Source organism: Mobula hypostoma, chromosome 20, assembly GCF_963921235.1.
Source record: "Mobula hypostoma chromosome 20, sMobHyp1.1, whole genome shotgun sequence".
In the NCBI taxonomy this organism is placed as follows: Eukaryota; Metazoa; Chordata; class Chondrichthyes; order Myliobatiformes; family Myliobatidae; genus Mobula; species Mobula hypostoma.
Genome location: NC_086116.1, coordinates 44,045,113 through 44,066,028, shown reverse-complemented (window position 1 = coordinate 44,066,028; position 20,916 = coordinate 44,045,113). Strand labels below are relative to the sequence as shown.

Sequence of the window (20,916 nt, the reverse complement as noted above, 5' to 3'; positions counted from 1 at the left end):
TTAGAACTATATCCCCTCTTGTTAGCCATTTTAGCCCTGGGAGAAAGCCTCTAGCTATCCACACGATGTGCAGCTGCTACAGTTTATTCTGCATTGTTGTTGTTTTAGCTTATTGCCTCCTTGCACTGTCTAATGATCTGATCTGTGTGAATGGTAGTCAAGATAAGCTTTTCACTGTATCTCAGCACATGACAACAATCAACTAATACCAACAGTAATTTAAAAAGCTAGTTTTTGTAACCATAAACATGTAACTATGCCTTCAGCTCCGCTATCTTCGTCCCACTAACTCCTCCCCCAACCAGTTCTATACACATACACACACGCACACACTTCACTCCCCAGCTAACCCCTACCACCAATTCCCTTCTAGCTCTGGTTCCATCTGCCATTCCCCTCTCCCCTAAGGTTTCCCATTCTCACCTCCTTCACTGATCAGAATCCAGCACCGGCAGCTCGTTGTGCTCCTGCACATCTCCCTCCGGCAGCTGTCTCCACCTCCACACCTCGCTCCACTGCCCTCCACCTCACTCCATCTACCCTTTTCCTGCCTTCATGGGTCACTCACCTGCCACCGTCCCTCAGCTTCATCCCCGCTCCCCTCCTCTACCTGCTTGCCATCTCACGTTTCTCCTCAGACCATCAATCACCTCGGAATCCTTTCTTACAACTCCGTCTTCTCTTCACACTGTCCGTGGATAGGAAAAGTTCAGAGGGATATGGGAACTGCAGGCCTATGGGACTAGCTTGGGTAGACATCCCAGTCGGGATGGTTGAGTCATCTGAAGGGCCTGTTTCTGTGTTGTCTATCTCTACAAACCTACGACAAACCTATCTGTAATCAGGGAACATACATCAAAGTTGCTGGTGAACGCAGCAGGCCAAGCAGCATCTATAGGAAGAGGCGCAGTCAACGTTTCAGGCCGAGACCCTTCAGGGAGACATCAGCCTGCAAAAACATGAACAAGAATCAAAACACCCAAATTCTCCTACCACAGCCTTTAGTATTATTGGTTTATCATTGTCACATGTACCGAGGTACGGTGAAAATCTTTATTTTGCATGCCATCCACACTGATCATTTCATCACGTCAATACATTGAGGGAGTGCAAGGGAAAACAATAACAGAATGCAGAATAAAGTGCAAGAGAAAGTGCAGTGCAGGCAGACGATAAGGTAGACGGGTCATGGCGAGATAGATTGGGAGGTGAAGAGTTCATGTTATTGTGCAAAAGGTCTGTTTAAGACTCTTCGGAAGCTGTCCTTGAGCCTGGTGGTACGTGATTTCAGGCTTTTGTATCTCTGCCTGATTGGAGAGAGAAGAGAATGTCCAGGGTGGGTGAGGACTTTGATTGTGCTGTCAGATTTCCTCCCACTTTCGGTGCCAACATGACATACCCACAACTCACTAACCCCAACTCGTAAGTCTTTGGAATGTGGGAGGAAACCAGAGCACCTGGAGGAAACCCACGCAGTTACGGGGAGAACATACAAACTCCTGAAAGACCGTAGGGGGAATTGAACCCTGATTATTGGCACTATGAAGTATTAGGCTAAACATGACTGTGAAGGAAATGTGCTGACCTTACTCAGCCTGTCAACATCCGACGGAAGGTTCACTGTTGGCGAGCAGCATTGCCTCAAAATCCATATCTCAGACCAAAAAACACTAACCAACTCTGAAGATGATTGGTGTCTGTAACAGTGAAGTATACAATATTGAAAACCTGTTGCATACTTGATTTCAAACCGGTCTCAATCATTTTTAAAATATGTATGCCCAATCTACCTGGATTCCTCAAAGATCGTTTGAGCTTCAGGCACTGCAAACATTTCAAAAAAGATCTTAGCACAAACAAAAGGCTTTTTATAGAAATTGGTGACGTGTCATGAACCATGAACCCTATCTTGTTATTTCCACTTGATGCAGTATTTATTTATTTAGTAATGTATTTAAAAATATGCTTTTGCATTGCACTGTGGCCACAAAATTAACAAATTTCACATGGTCACACACACACACACATACACACACACACACACAGCAAGTTAGGCAGTATCTATGAAATGGAATAACGAGCCGACGTTTCAGGCTGAGATCCATCATCAGGACTGAAAAGGAAGAGGGCAGAAGCCAGAACAAGAGGGCGAGGGGAGGAAAAGGAGTACAAGATTTCTTTCGTCGATTGTTTTCACCCTCCATAGATTCTGCCTGGCCTGCTGAGCTCCTCCAGCATCTTGTGTGTGTTGCTTAAGATTTCCAGCATCTGCAGAATCTCTCGTGTCTATGATTTGTTGCTCCACTGTGAAGCCCTTCTGAGGTAGGCCAATCCCCAAGAAAATTCTTCCCTCTTCATCCCCGTCCCCCACCCACCCACTTGCCCCTCACCTGGTCTCAACTACCACTTACCAGCTAGTCCTCCTTCCCCTACCCCACTCCCTTCTTATTCTGACTTCTGCCCCTTCACTTTCCAGTTCTGATGAAGGGTCTCTCGGCCCAAAACACTGACTGTTTATTCCTCTCCCTTGCTGCTGCCTGGCTGGCTGATACCTTCCAGTGTTATTTTGTACCTTGGTTACGATCTCCAGCATCTGCTGAATCTTTTGTTTAAGGCCATGATTTACCTTAGGATCAAATGTTGCTTTCCACTACATCGTGCCATTTCAATGCTAACACACTTTTAAGCACATCCTATACAAACATCTTTCGACACAGACAACTAAACTAAATCCACTTTAATCAATGAAGAGTTAAGACTACCTGAAAAAGACAAACAGCCTTCACCGCCTATATAAACCACACACCAACCTGCACAAGCTGGTATTTCTGGCTTTGAAGAGGTATTAAGTTCACTTTTTATACTGAACACCTGGAACAAACTGATCCACTTATCTCTCCAATTAAATTCCTTCTTCAGCCCTTTGCCTTTTTCGCCTATCACCTCCCTAACTTCTCACTTCACCCCACCTCCACTCATCTACCTTCTGCCTCACATGGTTTCACCCATCACCTTCCACTCCATCCCTTCCCCAACCCCATTCTGGCTTCCTTCCCCTTCCTTTCCGGTCCCGGTGAAGGGTCTCAGCCTGAAACGTCGACTCTTTATTCCTTTCCATGGATGCTGCCTGCCCTGCTGAGTTCCTCCATCAGTTTGTGTGCTTAACTCTGGAAGAAACTGGTTAATAGTTTTCAACCCACGCTGCAGAATGTGGGAAAGATTACTTACATGTCGGCAGCCTGTTTGTAAGAGTCTGTAGATTTATAGCTTTAGTTATTGCATTGCCTAAACATTGGAGTTATTAGCATCCTTTTATCTAGTTTCAAAATTACAAAGAAATCACTTAATCCGGCTCAGATCAGCTATTTGAGGTATTCGACTAACAAAACTTCTCTGAACTGTTTCCAAACTATTAACATTCCCCCCTAAAATAAGGATTCCAATGTTACACTCAACATTCCAGATGTGGCCTCACTAATGTCTTGTATAACTGAAGGATAATCTCCCTACTTTTTACTCACTTCCCTTGCAATAAACAATTTCACTGTATTACATCTTTGAGTTATTTGCTTACCTGAATATCTGCCTCTTGTACATTACACATGGGCGCATTCAAACCCCTTTGCATTTTTGAGCTCTGTGATGCCTCATTATTAAGGTAATAAGACATAACACAGAGGAGCAGAATTAGGCCATTCAGTCTATCGAGTCTCCTCCGCCATTTTATAATGGCTGATTTATTATCCCCCTCAACCCCATTCACCTGCCTTCTCCTTGTACACTCTGACGCCCTTACTAATCAAGAACCTATCAAGTTCCACTTTAAGTATACCCAGCGACTTAGCTTGGTCACAGCCATCTGTGGCAATGAATTCCACAGATTCACCTCCCTCTGGCTAAATAAATTCCTCATCTATTCTAAAGGGACATCCTCGTACTCTCAGGCTGTGCCCCTGGTCCTCGACTCTTCCACTTTTGGATACATCCAGAAGGACATTATAATAGTTGTCCTTCAGTATCCACAGGGATTAGTTCCAGGACCCCCCACGGATACCCAGGTCCCTTATATAAAATGGTGTAGTATTTGCATATAACCCACGCACATCCTCCCGTATACTTTAAATCATCTCTAGATTACTTATAATATTTAATACAATGTAAATGCTATGTAAATAGTTGTTATACTGTATTGTTTAGGAAATAATGATGTTTTGGAGGAGGCTCAATAATATTAACGTCAGGATCTGTGGAGGTTGAGGGCCGAGGATCTTCAAGCGTTGAAGGTCGAGGCTTCACAATTGCAGATGCTTTAGCTAGAAACATTGTTATAGGAAGCAGTTTCTTCTTTTTCTTTGCATCATCAAACAAATCTTGCAGTGGTTATAGGCATGTTGTTATCCCTCGGGTGACACGGAGGCTTCATTCCATCGAAGAATCGTACTTGAGGATCATATCCTTAACATTTGCGCCTGTTGAAAAACTGCTGCAAATTTTTCAAGTGTCCAAATTGATGGCTCTGCCTCCTCTAAATCTTCATCATCTTCTGTAGAGGATTTCAGCAGATCTTTGAGTTCCTGGTTAGTAAGGGTTTCTCTGTGCTGTTCTATGTGTTCCCGACGTCATCCTCGATCATGTCAGAGAAGCCTTCTCCACCAACTTCCCTTGCAACATTCAAGATATTCCTGACTTCTGCATCAATAGTGGTGAAGCCCCTAAAATGATTGACTACCTCACTCGATAATGACTTCCAACATTGGGCTTTAGGGCATCTACAGCCCCTGCAGTAAGCACAATTGCATCTGCAATTGTGAAGCTCTTCCATAAATCCATGATACTGCAGTCAGGGTTAGCATCAAGGGAAGCACGAATCCTCCAAAAGGTGAGGCCTTTAAGTCGCCTTAATGCTCTTGATGATTGCCTTGATCAAGTGGCTGCAGCAGTGACGTAGTGTTAGGAGGCAGGAACATCATTTCCATGTTATCGTTGGCGAAGCAGAGAGATTGGGGATGGCCGGGAGCTGGAGAGAGACTGAGGATCTGTGACATGGTGGGAGGCTACATCAGGGTATGCCTACACATCACTTCATTCGCGTGGATTAAGCGTAATGCTCGGCATGTGGCAAATTCAAGTTTTGCATTTTGGAACTTCCTGGAATTTTTTTTTCGAATATTTTCAATCCATGGTTGGTTGCATCCGCAGATATGGAACCCGCAGATACGGCGAGCCGACTGTATACTCATTTTTTAAAAAGACACCTTCCTAACTTACTTTGCTCTTTAGCTGTGCAGTACAGGTTTCCTCCCTTGTTGAAATAAATTGGAGGTTTTGGGTGTAATCATACACCCCTCAGTTGAACATTCAAAAGCACATCACCAAACTTTGTTAAACCAATGACTATCTAAAGTGTCACCCTACTGACATCAGGGAAACTTCGTCATTCACTGTATTCTGTTCAATCCACCCTTCCACAATTTATGCTTAAACTAACTGGAGTGGTTTTCTCATACTTACTAGAGAAGCCAGCAGCTGCCACCACAGTGACACTTATCTCTGCATTATTTTTATTTTATTCCATTGTTACAAGTATCATACAACAGTGATAAATCAAATGTTATACTTTGATTTGGCAGTCAGCATCAATCCTTATCAATGTTTAATTGATACACCATAGAAAGCATCCTACCTGGATGCATAATGGCTTGGTATGGCGACTGCTCTGCCCATGATGTCAAGAGGATTGGGGACATAGCTCAGCACATCATGGAAATCAGCCTCCCAGTTGAAATTTCTTGCTGCCTCTGTAAAGCAACCAGCATAAACAAAGACCCCACCCACTCTGGATATTTTCCCCTTCCTTCCCCTCCCATCTGGCAGAAGATACAACAGCCTGAAAGCAGGTACCACCCGGCTAAAGAATAGTTTCTGTCCTATTCTTAAACAGACCTCTCGTATGACAAGTTGGACGCTTGACCTCACAATCTGCTTGGTTATGATTTTGCACTTTACTGTTTACCTGTGCTGCACTTTCTCTGTAGCTGTTACACTTTAATGTTATTGTTTTTAAGTTTGTTCTACCTCAGTACATTGTGTAATGATTTGATCGGTATGAATACTATGAAAGATAAGCTTTTCACTGTAATTTGGTACATGTGACAATAATAAACCAACACAATTCCATTCCCCAGAAAATGTTGTTTTGTCTCCGAAGGTGAGTTTGAGCACAAGGAATGGAAACAGCGATAGATAATTCAGCTCTTTGATCTTTTGAACCATTCAGTAAGATCAAGGTTGATCTTTTAGCACAATTACTCTTTACTACAATAGAACCCCATCTTCAATATTCTCAGTGGGTAATGCAGGAAGTTCGGACTAGCTGAGTGGGCACAGTGGTCAGCATGGATTCATTGGGCCAAAGGGCCTGTATTGTTCTGTGACTCTGTAACTAAATCTCACCAAGCAGCACACTTCTACATCTTGCTCTTCATCTCCTGTGATTTGTCTCAAGCCTTTGAATACTAGGATGCAAGTTAACATTCTTCCATTTCCACTGGGAATGATTCAACGTGATTTAATCACAAAGAAATTCCACTCATTTTTGACTTAGTATGTTCTAAGCATTTAGCTTCAGTTTCTAAATTGTTCAATTTATTTACATTAAAGATTGGTTTATGATCCTTTTCTGGCGATGAATGGAATCAAAAGTTGCTCCTTCCATTGTTCATTAACTTCCCAGTGTCATTATCTCACGGTCTGAGTAATCAGGATGTTTTGCATGCGAGTTTTTTTTCTAATTGTGTTCATTCTTGTACAATACTTGTTTTTTTGTGACTTGTCTTTTTCTGATGCTATGTGCCTGCGATGCTGTTGCTAGTAAGTTTTGGACTTCTGCTGATGATGATAAACTCAATTTGAATTTTTGTGTGAAAATTAATTGGGGGAAAGAACACATTCTCACTTCAACGTCACACTAACAACTTCTTTTTCCTCAGGCACTTTAAAATAGAAGTTTGTTCATGAAAAGCATTTTTCACAACTTCAGGACGTCCCAGCTCACTTCACAGCCAATGAAATAATTCCAAATTTTAAATTTGTGCTAAGTTCAAATGTCAAAGTAAATTTATTATTAAAGTACCATACAAGATTCATTTTCTGACAAACATTCAGAGTAGGACAAAGAAATACAAGAGAATCAATGAAAGACTTCCCACAAATGAAGACTTTTGAAGGAAGTTCACTGTAGGAAGCATAGCAGCTAAACTCAGTACAGCCAGCTGCCATAGAAAGCAATATGGTAGTGAATAGGTGTCACTAATACTGGTGATTAAAAGGTTGGAATTCTGCTCAGGACAACAGAGATAGCTCTGTTTTTCTTCTTAGTTATGGTGACTTAGAGCTACTATTTAAAATTCTCATCTGAAAATCAGAACCTGTATTTTGTTTCTTCACTGCCCTGTAAAGTTTGCATCTAACATGTCCTGTGTGTTGTTTTCTGTACCTGCACACCCGAAATAACTCTGCAAGTTTTTTTTTGTTGTACCTGTACCCTACCTTATGCACATAGTAATGAACTTGAGCAACACACACAAAATGCTGGGGGACCTCAACAAGTCGGGCAGCAACAATGGACAGGAATAAAGAGTTGATGTTTTGGGCTGAGACCTCCTTGATTCTTTTCCATAGATGCTGCCTGACCTGCTGAGTTCCTCCTGCATTTTGCGTATGTTACTATTGATTTCCAGCATCTGCAGAATCTCTTGTGTTTACAGTGAACTTGACTTGATTTGCCTTGATCCATTCCTCTACAGCTTTGGAACATCAACCTGAAATTGAGTCTGTAGGTGGGGATTTGAACCCACAACTTCAGACTTGGAGACAATAATGTCTGAACCGCAACTAACGTCTAGTCGATAATAGCACCATCAAAGACTGTGCTATGTTCACTTGCGTGCCTGCACTTGAAATCTGATCTGCTTTCATTTCTAAATGGTGCAGCATTGGATCACTTTGCATGTAAACTTCTTCAAATGAAATAAGTGCAGTCTTTCTGCTTACAGTGTTGAGGATGGTGTGGGTTTACTATTGTGTTACAGTCACCGTATAATTCTCTAAACCTGCTGAAGGACAAGCAAGTGCTATTCTCTTTGGAGTGAAGACAACTTGGTGTATAAGATGATAAGAGGCATATCTAGAGTGGACAGGCAGAGACGTTCCCAAGGGTGACAGTGATCAATACCAGAGGATTTAGTGGGTAAAAGTTTTGTTCTGAAGGTCGCAGGGACATGCTGCTTCATGCTTTTTGTGTAGAGATTTTCCAAATCACTGCTGGATTAGAGAGCGTCTCCTATGAGGATAGGTTGAGCAACCTAGGCCTCTTCTCTTTAGAGCAAACGATGACGAGCTGTAATTCGATAGAGGTGAACAAAATGATAAAGAGGTATAAATTGAGTGGACATCAGAGAATTTTTCCCAGGGCAGGAAAGGCGTATACAAAGGTGCATAATTTTTAAATGATTGGAGGAAGTATGGGGGGGGGTGGGAAAGAAAGGGGACAGTTGTAGGTTTTTTTAAAAAAAAGTGATGGGTGCATGGAAAACAGTGCTACATTAGGGACATAGATACATTAGGGACATTAAGAGACTCTTAAATAGGCACATGGATGAAAGAAAAATGGAGGGTTATACAGGAGGGAACAGTTAGATTGATTTTGGATTTGTTAAAGGGACAGCATAACATCATGGGCCAAAGGGCCTGTATTGTGCTGTACTGTTTTATGTTCAAACTGGCATCGGTGTCCTTTCTGGGATTGGCACCAGCTATTTTTAGTAGACCCACACTTGACAGGTCATGCCCTTTCATGCCTGACGCCACTTTCCCAAAACAGAAACTTCGTTCTGAGCTCTGCATAGACCAGACATCAGTACAGAACAGGGACAGATCCATAGGCCCATTCTGTCTGTGCCGATTAGGATTCCAAATTAAACTAACCCCTTCTACCCGCAAATGGCCCACATTCCTGCATACCCTGTCTTACAGCCCTCTAAATTCCACTATCGCATTTCCTTCCACAACTACCCCTGGAACCCTACCACTCTCTGTGCAAAAGTAAACTTGCCATCCTCAGCCCCTTTAAACATTCACCATCTCACCCAGGAGAAACAGAACGGACATCGGCAGGTTACTGGCACCTTAAAACCAGTCGCTTCGGGCAGACGGCAGCTCAGCCAGGAGAAGGAAAACTCTGATCTCGAATCTCCGCTGCCTTGCGGCTATACCCACTCATGGGGAAGGCTTTAGGAGTAAACCCCGATGGAAGAATCTGGAGCTAGAGTCCCTAAAGGCAGTCCTACATTGCGTTAAATGCTGACTGGCTACTCCTGCGATGCTGCTGGTGCCAAACTGTGACGATCTCAGCCGTTCCTTTGGATTTATCAGATGCGTGGAGAGGGGGAGCCTGCTACACGGGAAACAGCTTGTTCTCCATATCATGGTGCCCAGGACTGCATATCTAGACAGCTAGGATGCAATATCCATGGACAACTCTGACCGATGGAGGACTCGAGCTCAGTCCCCACCCAAAAACTATGCCCTCTAATATTTTACATTTCTGTCCTGTGGAAAAGGACTTGACTGTCTGCACTTGTTACGATTTTATTAGCTTCTATCAGGACCCACCTCAACCTTCACTGCTCCAGAGAAAATAACCCAAGTTTGTCCAACCTCTCCTGATAACATTCACCCTCTAACCCTGGCTGCATCCTGGTGAACCTCCTGTGCACACTCCTCAGGCTGACAAAGAAAATAATAGTCAAGGACGTGTTCAAAGCTTCCTTGGAGATTTTGACTCTTGGAAATCTCTAACCTCTGACTGTTCAAAATGCAGACGGTGCATTTGGGATGGTACTAAATACTTTAGGAGCCCACAGAAGGCAAGGACAAGCAGCAGAAGGGGTATTAAGGACACCTTGAAGAGGTGGCAGCAACCATCATTCAGGACTTTCACCATCCAGGACATGCCCTCTTCTTTTAACTACCATCAGGAAGTGGTGCAGGACCTTGGCCTCGCGCTCCACCATCAGATTTCTGAATCGTTGAGGATTACTACCCTCTATTTCTCATTTGCACTATTTATTTTATTTGGATAGCATGTGAAACAAAGCTTTTTCACCTTACATGTGACTATAATAAATCAGTTTAATAAACTTTTGTCTTGTATCCAATTCCTCTTGAAATAAAGGCTACATACTGTTTTTGGATTGGGATCAAGACTGGCCAGAATCAGGTTTGTTGAAAATTTCCATCTGTGTGGATCTCCACTGAGAAAGGTGCTTTAGAAATGCAAATCTCAAAGTTCAAAGTAAATTTATTATAAAAGTACATATATGTCACCATTTATTATCCATTTGCTTACAGACATTCGCAGTAGAATCTGACTTTCCTTTTCCAAATGAATCACCAGCCTCCCTCCCTCCGGGATATTTAGGAGCTTGTTCATTTCACGAGTTCCCATCGGAAGTGCTTTCAGATTAAACCTTTAATAAGAAAGTCTACGGACTTGGCAGAAAGTATACAATCTGTAGATTCTAATCAGATTCCCCTTTGTTGTTTGAAAATAGTATTATGTGACTTCCTGTTAAAAAGAACTTAATCTTTTATGCAACATTTAGAATCAAGTTTATTTACACTGAATTATATGACATGAAATTTGCTGTTTTGTGACAGCAGTACAGGGCAAATGCATAAAATTATTATAGATTACAAAATAAATAAATAGTACAAAACATTCAACAATATGGTAGCGTTTGTGGGTTCATGAATCATTGAAAAATCTGATGTTTGAGAGTAAGAAGCTGTTCCTGAATCATTGAGTGCAAGTCTTCATACTCCTGTATCCCTTCCCTGCTGGCAGTAGCGAGAAGAGAGCATGTCCCGGATGGTGAGGATCCTTAATGATGAAGGCCACCTTCCTGAGACATTGCCCTTTGAAGATGCCCTTGATAGTGGGGAGGCTTTTGCCCATGACGGAGCTGGCTGCAGCCTCTCGCAATCCTGTGCATTGGAGCCTCTGTACCAGGCAATGATGCCACCTTGTCAGAATGCTTCCCGCGGTACATCTATAGAAACCTGGTAGAGTCTTTGCTGATACACCACAATCTCCAATGTACTCTTAAGATAGCACAAATGAAAAGCAATAACAGAGTGCATAGTCAGGTACATTAATAGGAAAGGTTTAGAGGTTTATGGGCCTAAAGCAGAGAAATGGGACAAGTTTGGATGAGAATCTTGGCTGGCATGAACCAGATGAACCCAAGAGCTCTTTTCCGTGTTGTACACTCCATTTCTCCAACACACATTGCTGGCGCAAGGTGGAAAATACCAGTCAAATTAAAACAAGGCATTCATTTCAACAGTCCTACTCATTTGGAGAGCATTCCGAGAGGTTACATCACGGCCTGGTGTGGAGGTTCCAATGCGCAGGATCACGAGAGGCTGCAGAGAGCTGGTGACATACTAAAGCTCTAACCAATTCTACACTTCTCCTTGGAAAATTTTGTTCTTCTAATTTAGAGTTGTACAGCACAGAAACAGGTCCTTCAGCTATCATATCATTGCCAAAATGCTATTCTGCCTAGTTCCAGTGACCTGCACCTGGGCCATAGACTTCCACGCCACTCCCATCCATGTACCCAAGCTTCTCTTCAATGTTGCAATCGCGCCCGTAGCGACCACTTCCACAGGGAACTTGGTTCATTATTGTCACAGACAGCTTTCTCACTGTACTACTCCCTTGCATTCTATTCATACAGTTCAATCTACTACATCAGTGCATTGACCATGGAAGAAACAGCACAGGCCCTTCGGCCCACAATATCATGCCAACCTGTATAAGCCCAGTCCACGATCAATCTAACCCTTCCCTCCTACACGGCCTATTGCCCTCCATTTACGTACCCATTAAGAGTCTCTTAAACCCCCCAATTCTATCGGCCTCTACCGCCATCCCTGGTAATATGTTCCAGAGACTTATCACTCTGTATAATAAAAAAAAGTCTCTGAAATCTTCCCCTGGTCACTTCAAACAGATGTCTTCTGGCATTGCTCATTGCCACCCCTGGGAAAAGGGCACTCACTACCTGTCCTCTCTATGCCTCTCATAATCATTACAAGGTTAAACAATAGTAGAATGCAGAGTAAAGTTAGCTGAGACTGCGCAGTGCAGGCAAACAAGTTGCAAAACTACAGTAAGGTAGATTGTGAGGTTACCTGTGGAGAGAAATAAACAGTCAACGTTTTGAGTTGAGAACCTTCATCTTGACTGAAAGAGAGGTGACAGACAGACAGTCAGTCAGTAAGTATATAAAAAAAAGGCAAAGGGGAGTGATAGAGAGACTTTTTACACCGGTCACCTTCCCTGTACTCTTTCAGTCCCAAAGTGGAGTCTCAGCTCAGTCCATTTCCCCCCACAGATGCTGCCTGATCCATCAAGTTCCTCCCTAGTAGTTTGATTTTTGCCCCAAATTCCAGCACCTGCATTTACAAAGATCCCTTTTTAACTTCCTACATGATAATTTTCTGCAAACCGAATACTCCGAATGCACACCAGTCCCATAATAACACACCAGGTCAGCCTCCAGTTCCAACTAGCATTTCTAGAAATGGGTGGATTGCATGCCAGACATTTTCGCATTTCGTTGTTTGACAGCAGACTACCCATTTCCACAGAAAGGCTTATAGCCCGTGCCACTGAGGTACATTCTTTTAGTCATAGTCAGACTTTATTGATCCCGGGGGAAATTGGTTTTCATTACAGTTGCACCATAAATAATTAAATAGTAATAAAACCATAAATAATTAAATAGTAATATGTAAATTATGCCAGGAAATAAGTCTAGAACCAGCCTATTGGCTCAGGGTGTCTGACCCTCCAAGGGAGGAGCTGTAAAGTTTGATGGCCACAGGCAGGAATGACTTCCTATGACGCTCTGTGCTGCATTTCGGTGGAATGAGTCTCTGGCTGAATGTACTCCTGTGCCCCACCCAGTACATTATCTAGTGGATGGGAGACATTGACCAAGATGGCATGCAACTTGGACAGCATCCTCTTTTCAGACACCACCGTCAGAGAGTCCAGTTCCATCCCCACAACATCACTGGCCTTACGAAGGAGTTTGTTGATTCTGTTGGTGTCTGCTACCCTCCACCTGCTGCCCCAGCACACAACAGCAAACATGATCGCACTGGCCACCACAGACTCGTAGAACATCCTCAGCATCGTCCGGCAGCTGTTAAAGGACATCAGTCTCCTCAGGAAATGGAGACAGCTCTGACCCTTCTTGTAGACAGCCTCAGTGTTCTTTGACCAGTCCAGTTTATTGTCAATTCATACCCCCAGGTACTTGTAATCCTCCACCATGTCCACACTGACCCCCTGGATGGAAACAGGGGTCACCGGTACCTTAGCTCTCCTCAGGTCTACCACTAGCTCCTTAGTCTTTTCCACATTAAGCTGCAGATAATTCTGCTCACACCATGTGACAAAGTTTCCTACCGTAGCCCTGTACTCAGCCTCATCTCTCTTGCTGATGCATCCAACTATGGCAGAGTCATCAGAAAACTTTTTGTAATTAAAGCCTGCATTTGATGACTGATTATTGATCAAAAATATCTAATAAGCTGTTCTAGTCACATCACAGCACTAAGTAGTATTGCACCCATATTGTACTGTCTCAGTACTTTTATATTTGTGTGCTGTAGCACTTGCTTTTTATTCGCAGTTATTTCGTAAATAACACTATTCTTTGCATTTTTGGTCAGATGCCAACTACATTTCATTGGCTTTGTATCTCTACTCGGCACAATGACAATAAAGTTGAATCTAATCTAATCTAGTACAAATGATAAAAAAGCAGAGCATTTTAAACCTAAGATCTATGTGGCGCAAAAATGTTTACAACATCAATGCAGCAGAACTTCAAGACCTTGAAAACAGATGCATGTGGAAGTTAGTATCCTTGTTTTAAAGGTCATTTTTACGTGTCACACTTACATCAGAACATACAGTGAAATGCATCATTTGCGTCAACTACCAACACAGTCCAAAGGTGTGCCTGTAGGTATCACCACATTCAAGGTGCCAACACAGAATGCCCACAATTTCCTCCCACATGCAGCTTACTAACCCAAAGCATTGGGAGGAAACGGGAGCACGCTGAGGGAACCCGCGTGGTCACAGGGAGAAAGTAAAAACTCCTTACAGACAGCAACAGGAATTGAACCCCAGTTGCGGGACAAAATAAGTCACACCAAGTTCACAGTTTGTAACACGTACTGCCAGGGATAGAGGAGACGGCAGACACTGGAACCTCAGCAGAAATTCAGCTGCTGGGGGATCTCGGCCAGCCAGACACTGCAGAGAGCGGCGGACACAGCCCAGTCCGTCACACAAAGCAGCCTCCCTGACACTGACTCCCTTGCTTTCAGCTGCCCCCAGAAAACAGCCAACATAAACAAGAACCCCTTGCACTCCATTCCCCTCTCCTCTCTCACCACCCATTCGGGCAGAAAAGATAAAAGCTCGAGAGCATGAAGCATCAGGCTTCTGCATGCCACTCTGGGTGGCACGGCAACGCAGCAGTTAACATAACCCTACTACAGCACCCGCAATTAGGGTTCAATTCCCACTGATGCCTGTAAGGAGTTTGTACATTTCCCACCCCCGCCCCGGTGACCATGTGGGTTTCCAGTTTCCTCCCACTTTCCAAAGATGTACGGGTTAGTAGGTTAATTGGTCACAAGGGTGTAACTGGGAGATGTGGGCTCGTTAGGCGGGTTACTCTGCTGTAGCAGAATAGAAGAAATTGGAGCAGAATTAGGCTATTTGGCTCAGCAAGTTTGTTCCACTATTATACCATAGCTGATTTATTATCCCTCCCAACCCCATTCTCTTGTCTTCTCCCCATAACCTTTGACTCCCTTACTAATCAAGAACCCATCAATCTCCACTTTAAATGCACCCAATGACCTGGGCCTCCACAGCCATCTGTGGCAATTAATTCCACAGATACACCACACGCTAGCCACGCGCTAGCCAAAGAAATTCCTCAAACACGAGAAAAATCTGCAGATGCTGGAAATTCAATCAACACACACAAAATGCTGGTGGAACGCAGCAGGCCGGGCAGCATCTACAGGAAGAAGTACAGTTGACATTTTGGGCCGAGACCCTTCGTTGTTGACTGTACCTTTTCCTATAGATGCTGCCTGGCCTGCTGCCTTCCACCAGCATTTTGTGTGCATTGCTTAAAGAAATTCCTCCTTATTTCTGTTCTAAAGCAATGTTCTCATATTTTGAGGCTGTGCCCTCTGGTTCTTGACTCCCCCACTACTGAAAACACCCTATCCATGTCCACTCTATCTGGGCAATATCTCTAAATGAAACACAAAGACACAGCAGACTACAACAGCTAGAAAATGGTGCAAAAAAAAAAGTCTAAAGTTCTGCAGGTCAAGAGGCATCAGTAGAAGGAAATGGACAGGTCAATACTTCAGATTCACACCCTTCATCAAGACTGAAAGATAAAATTCAAAGTTCAAAGTAAATTTATTATTGCACTATGTACAGCATAAACAACCTTGGGATTCATCTTCTTGCAGCCAACCACAAAACAAAGGAGCACAGTAGAATCCACCAAAAGCCATACACAAAGACCCTCACACATGCAATCTGCAAAAGAGGTCAAATCGTGCATGTATAGCAAAAAATGAAGACAAGTAATACGTGGAAGAGGAATTACGAAGTCCCCAGAAGTGAGCCGACGGGCCACGGAGTCGGCCCAGCGCCGAGGCGAGTGAAGCTGGTCCCGCTGGCTGAAAGTTAACAACTCGTGGCACGTAACCCAGGACTCCTACACCTGCACCCGACGGTAGTGGCGAGAGGAGCGGGAGACGGGTCGGGTAAAGCAGAATTAAGGAGGAAGGACTGGAGCCGGTCATTTCCCCTCTACTAGCTCGGTCCAGATGAGGGCTCTCAACTCAAAATGTTAATGATCCATTTCCCTCCAAGTAGTACTGCCTGACCCACAGTTCCTCCACTTTCTACACTGTACATCCTGCAGGATCAGACTTAGACTTATTTGTTTATTACACAGATATCAAAACTTGCAGTGAAATGTGCCATTTGCGTTAGCAACCAATACAGCCCAAGGTTGTGCTGGGAGCAGCCTGCAAGTGTCACGATACATAGTATGGCCAGAATGATCAGCAGAACAAGCCCCCTTCCTCCCTCCCATCCACCCATAGACACAAACAGCCCTCAGTCCTACAGTGGACTCACAGACATCAGGCCTCTGACTTTCCCAGTGGGCCCACAGACCCATGGATTCAGCCACCTGGTCTCACTTCCAGGACTCCTGATTCACTTTCAGGCTTCGCTCTGCAGTATCAACCCCAGGACCTGTCGATGATGTAACCCTGAAATCCAGGCCTGAAGCGCCAGACTCACCAGTGACAGGATCCCAAACTCCAGGCCTCGACCTCCGGACTCGCTGACTTGCACTCCTAGGGGTGGTCACCGGCCCACACGTCTCCTGCCTGGACTTACCACGGGGGAAAATCATTGACCTGGGGGGACTAACGCTCAACCTTGCTAATCTTCATCCACAGCACTTGTTGCCCTGACGTCCATCCACGGACGTCCTTCATCCACGCTGTTGCTGGACTTCAATCACGGAGCAGAAGCCTAGACTCCTACTCCCCACATCACTGTCCATAACCCTAACCTGACCCCTAGCTCCCCTCTCTGTCCAAAAACCATCCCTACAAGCCTGAAAGAAAACTAAATCTGAGCCACAACCTTGAGAGAGGCTGCAGAATTTGGAGAGAGAATGGAACCTACAACCTCCTGCCTCAAAGGTGGGAGTACTAAACCAGTGAAGCTCAAATATCCCTCCTCCTTAGGCCAGCAAAGCAAAGGCCCACCTCCACACCCACTGATAATGAGATACTCAACACAGATTGTGTAAGGAGTTCTGCACTGCACCCCAGGCAGTAAAATGCTTGTATCATGCCTCACCAGTGAGGAATAGTTTTGTTACAGAGGGCTCAACACAGAACTCTAGATGGGTGGATTTACATTAAATCATTTACTGTAATCCAGGATTAATAGCATGCTTGGAACCTGACAAGACCTGTTGACAGAACACACCTTAAATAGAGTTAACAAATCAGGTCAGTGCAGTCAATAAGAAAATGACACACCAATATGAATCACCATTACTCAATGCCATAAATGTATAATGTCATAGCGATAAGTGACCTCATAAGGTATGGCGACGAAACCAGCACGGTTAGTTGGGACAGGTGAAAGTGACACAGCGATATAGGGGTTGAGAGGGAAAGGAAATCAACCATGACCCAACCACAAACAAGAGAAAATCTGCAGGTGCTAGAAATCGGAGCCACACACACAAAATGCTGGAGGAGCTCGGCAGACCAGGCAGCATCTATGGAAAGGAGTAGAGTTGACGTTCTGGGCCAAGATCCCTTGGCGGGACTGGAGGAAAAAAAGCTGAGGAGTAGATTTAGAAGGTGGTGGGAGGGGGAAGGAGAAACATCAGGTGATAGGTGAAACCTAGAGGGGGAGGGATGAAGTAAAGAGCTGAGCAATTGATTATTGAAAGAGACAGAAGGCCATGAAAGGAAGAAAAGGGGAGAGGGGTAGGAGCACCAGAGGGAGGCGATGGGGGGGGGGGCAAGGAGATAAGATGAAAGAGGGAAATGGTGAAGGGGAGAGCACACATTACTGGAAGTTTGAGAAGTCAATGTTCATGCCATTAAGTTGGAGGCTGCCCAGATGGAATACAAAGTGTTGTTCCTCCAACTTAATTGTGGTCTCATCACGGCATATTGGAATGGTAACGGGAAGTGAAACTAAAACGGATGGCTACTGGGTGGTCCTGCTTTTTTTCTGGCTGACAGAGTGTACGTGCTTGGCAAAGCAGTTTCCCAGACTATACTGGGTACTACTGATATACAGGGGGCCACACTGGGAACACCAAACACAGGATATGACCCCAACAGACTCACGGATGAAGTGTTGCCTCACCTGGAAGGCCTGTTTGGGGCCCTGAACAGTAGTGAGGGAGGTGGGTAGGGGCAAGTGTAGCACTTATTCCGCTTTCAAGGATAAGTACCAGGAGGGAGATCAGTTGGGAGGGACGAATGGGCAAGGGAGACGTGTAGGGAGTGATCCCTGCAGAAAGTGGGGCGGGGGGGGAAGGAGGGAAGGATGTGCTTGGTGGTGGGATCCCGCTGGAGATGGCGGAAGTTTCGGAGAATTATCTGCTGGATGCGGAGGCTGGTGGGGTGGTAGGCGAGGACAAGAGGAACCCTATCCCTGGTAGGGTGGCACGAGGATGGGGTAAGAGCAGGCGTGCATAAAATGGTGGAATGGTGGAGTGGACAGATGTGGCAAATGACCAACTTCTGTTCCAATGTTCTTGTGGTGTGTTTTTGGCATTTTCAGCTTACCGAGTGGCCACTTGATTGGTCACACCTGTACACCTGTTCGGTCATGCAAGCATCTTACCAACTCAGTGCAGACAAGGTCAAGAGATTCAGTTGTCATTCAGGCCAAACATCAGACTGAGGAGATAGGTGAGACCAATTGAGGGGGGAGGGAAGGGGTGGGGGGAAGATAGCGAGAAGCTGGGAGGTGATGGGTGGAAAAGTCATAGGGCTGAAGCATGATACAGACACTGTGGGCCGAAGTGCCTGTTCCAGTGCTATACTCTTTGCTGTGTTCTAACTGGGACAGCTAGTAATGCTTTATAGCGCTGGGGATCCAGGTTCAATTCCCGCGCTGTCTGTAAGGAGCTTGTACCATTCTCCCTGTGACCATGTGGGTTTGCTCCGGGTGTTCCCGTTTCCACCCACGTTCCAAAGCCGCGCACGTAGGGTTGGCGAGTTCTGGCCGTGCTCCGTTGGCAGTGGAGGCATGGCGACAGCACATCCCCAGACCGCGTTGGTTGTTAACAACCAGAAACGACGCATTTCACTGCATGTTTCGATGTACATGTGACAAAGAAAGCCAAATCATATCACAATCATTTTATCGCCAGAATGTGAAATTGATTGTGGTTCGCTGCCAACCATGAAACACAGGACAATACCATAACAGACAACACAATAGCAACCAACAATTTACGAGGCATAGTGCAGACAGCCAAGAGCAATCTACAATTAGTATTACACGCGCAACAATCAAACTTAAATAAACGTGAACATATAAAGAGACCGAATAATTATCGACAGAACGAGGAGAACGGGAAAGAGCATTTAACGGATGTTGTGCTGGGTCGGTTAGGGTATTACAGCTGAGTGAGTTTTAAGAAACTAGATAGCTACAGGAAAGCTTCGGAGATGACGTGTAGCCCTGACGGCGATGGAGATAATGACATTAAATCTTTACCTTAATACTGTACCCTGTTGACTAATATACTACACAATTCTGCGGATACTGGGAATCTGAAATCGAAGCAAAAAAAATTGACAACTCTGAGACGCTCATTGAGAGATACAGAACTAATGGCCGGTGGGGTGGGGTGGGGTGGGGTGGGGGGAGTGATCCACATCAGCAACTTACTCTCCCCCGAGAACTTGCAGCGAAAATTCAAGTACAGTAGACCAGCTCAGTTCCCCCAGACGATTCGTCAGCACACAACAGCAATCGCAGGTTAAATCCAGCCGCCGTGCCGCATCCTCTCCCAGGACACACCAACACACCTGAACTGCTGCCGCCTTTAAAGACATCTGCTGGCGGTATTACCGCCGTCTGAACTGCGTTTGGCGGCGGAGGTTTAGGAGCGTTAATCTTTTAATGAGTTTCCATAATAACCCGTGCTGACCCGCGATTAACACAGTACAAAACAGTTGTGCCTAAGCGGGGGCACAAAGAGATCCAATAGATCTTGGAAACAAGAACACCAAATAAAATGCTAGAGGAACTCAGCAGGTAAGACCGCATCTAGAAAGGAAAGAATAGTCGACGTTTCGGGCCGAAACCCCTTCATCAGAGTCCCACCATAGATGCTGTTCGACCTGCTGACTTCCTAATACTGTAAATGGTCTCCAGCCGAAACATCGACTCTATATTCCTCTCCAACACCTCCAGCATAGTGTCCAAGTACTAAGTTTAAAGACCAATCGAATCAACACACACCTTGGCTCCGTACTACACCGGGGAACATGTGTACAGTAAATTCTAGAGAAAATCTGAAATGCTAACTTAATTCCACATTTCACATACATCAACGCATGCAAGGTTAGAAGTTTTCTGTCCAGGATAAAAATAACCCTCCCCGCACCCTACAGAATTCCCACCGGTGTACCTGAAGCAAACTGGCGACAATTCCCTCTCCGCACCAGAAGCGAGCTGGTTCTCTCTGAGATGTAGCCAGAAGCCGTTCTGTGAGCCGTGCTCAGTGCCCTCCCTCGGCGAGTTACTGATTAATTCGCCCGGTGGGACGACCTCTCATTTCCACACACCGTTCGGTCACCGCTTTAGGTCTCTGTTTGTTCTGCTGTCCCACAGGACGCGCTCAAAGGAGAAATGTTTGTAAACACAAACACATACAAACGCACGACTGAGCCCGCAGTCTCTCCACGGACCTCCACGGTGTGTGTTCAGGGCGGTGCCTCCTGCAAATGCTCCAGGCAAAATGCACCCCTTAAACATAAATTAGAGATGATATCATCTTTGGCTGCGTTTGTGCTGGCTTGGGCAGGATATGCGCAGATCAATGCAAGTCCACCCGTTGGCGTAATTGTTTTTTTCTCATCCAGAGTACATGACTACTTTCAATATCTTTAAAAATAAAGGAAAACTTCCCCGTTTTAATGAGGAGCTCGTACGCTTGGAGG

The 20,916-nt window shown here is 44.8% G+C and overlaps 1 protein-coding gene across 5 annotated transcripts in view; it reads right to left on the bottom strand.

Moving 5' to 3' along the window:
- LOC134359464 (proline and serine-rich protein 2) overlaps nucleotides 1–20,691 on the bottom strand; it is a 53,182-nt gene extending 32,491 nt beyond the window's left edge. The window contains exons 1-3 of one of the 5 annotated variants that reach the window (XM_063072758.1): nucleotides 20,385–20,691; nucleotides 19,466–19,521; nucleotides 855–949 (exon numbers count right to left, since the gene is read on the bottom strand). The gene's annotated coding sequence lies outside the window, so the exon portion shown is untranslated. Of the gene's footprint in view, nucleotides 1–854; nucleotides 950–19,465; nucleotides 19,522–19,639; nucleotides 19,658–20,384 lie in introns of those variants that run through there. The other 4 variants (XM_063072757.1, XM_063072756.1, XM_063072759.1 and 1 more) reach the window with 4 other exon arrangements.
- Between the last annotated feature and the right edge of the window lie 225 nt (nucleotides 20,692–20,916).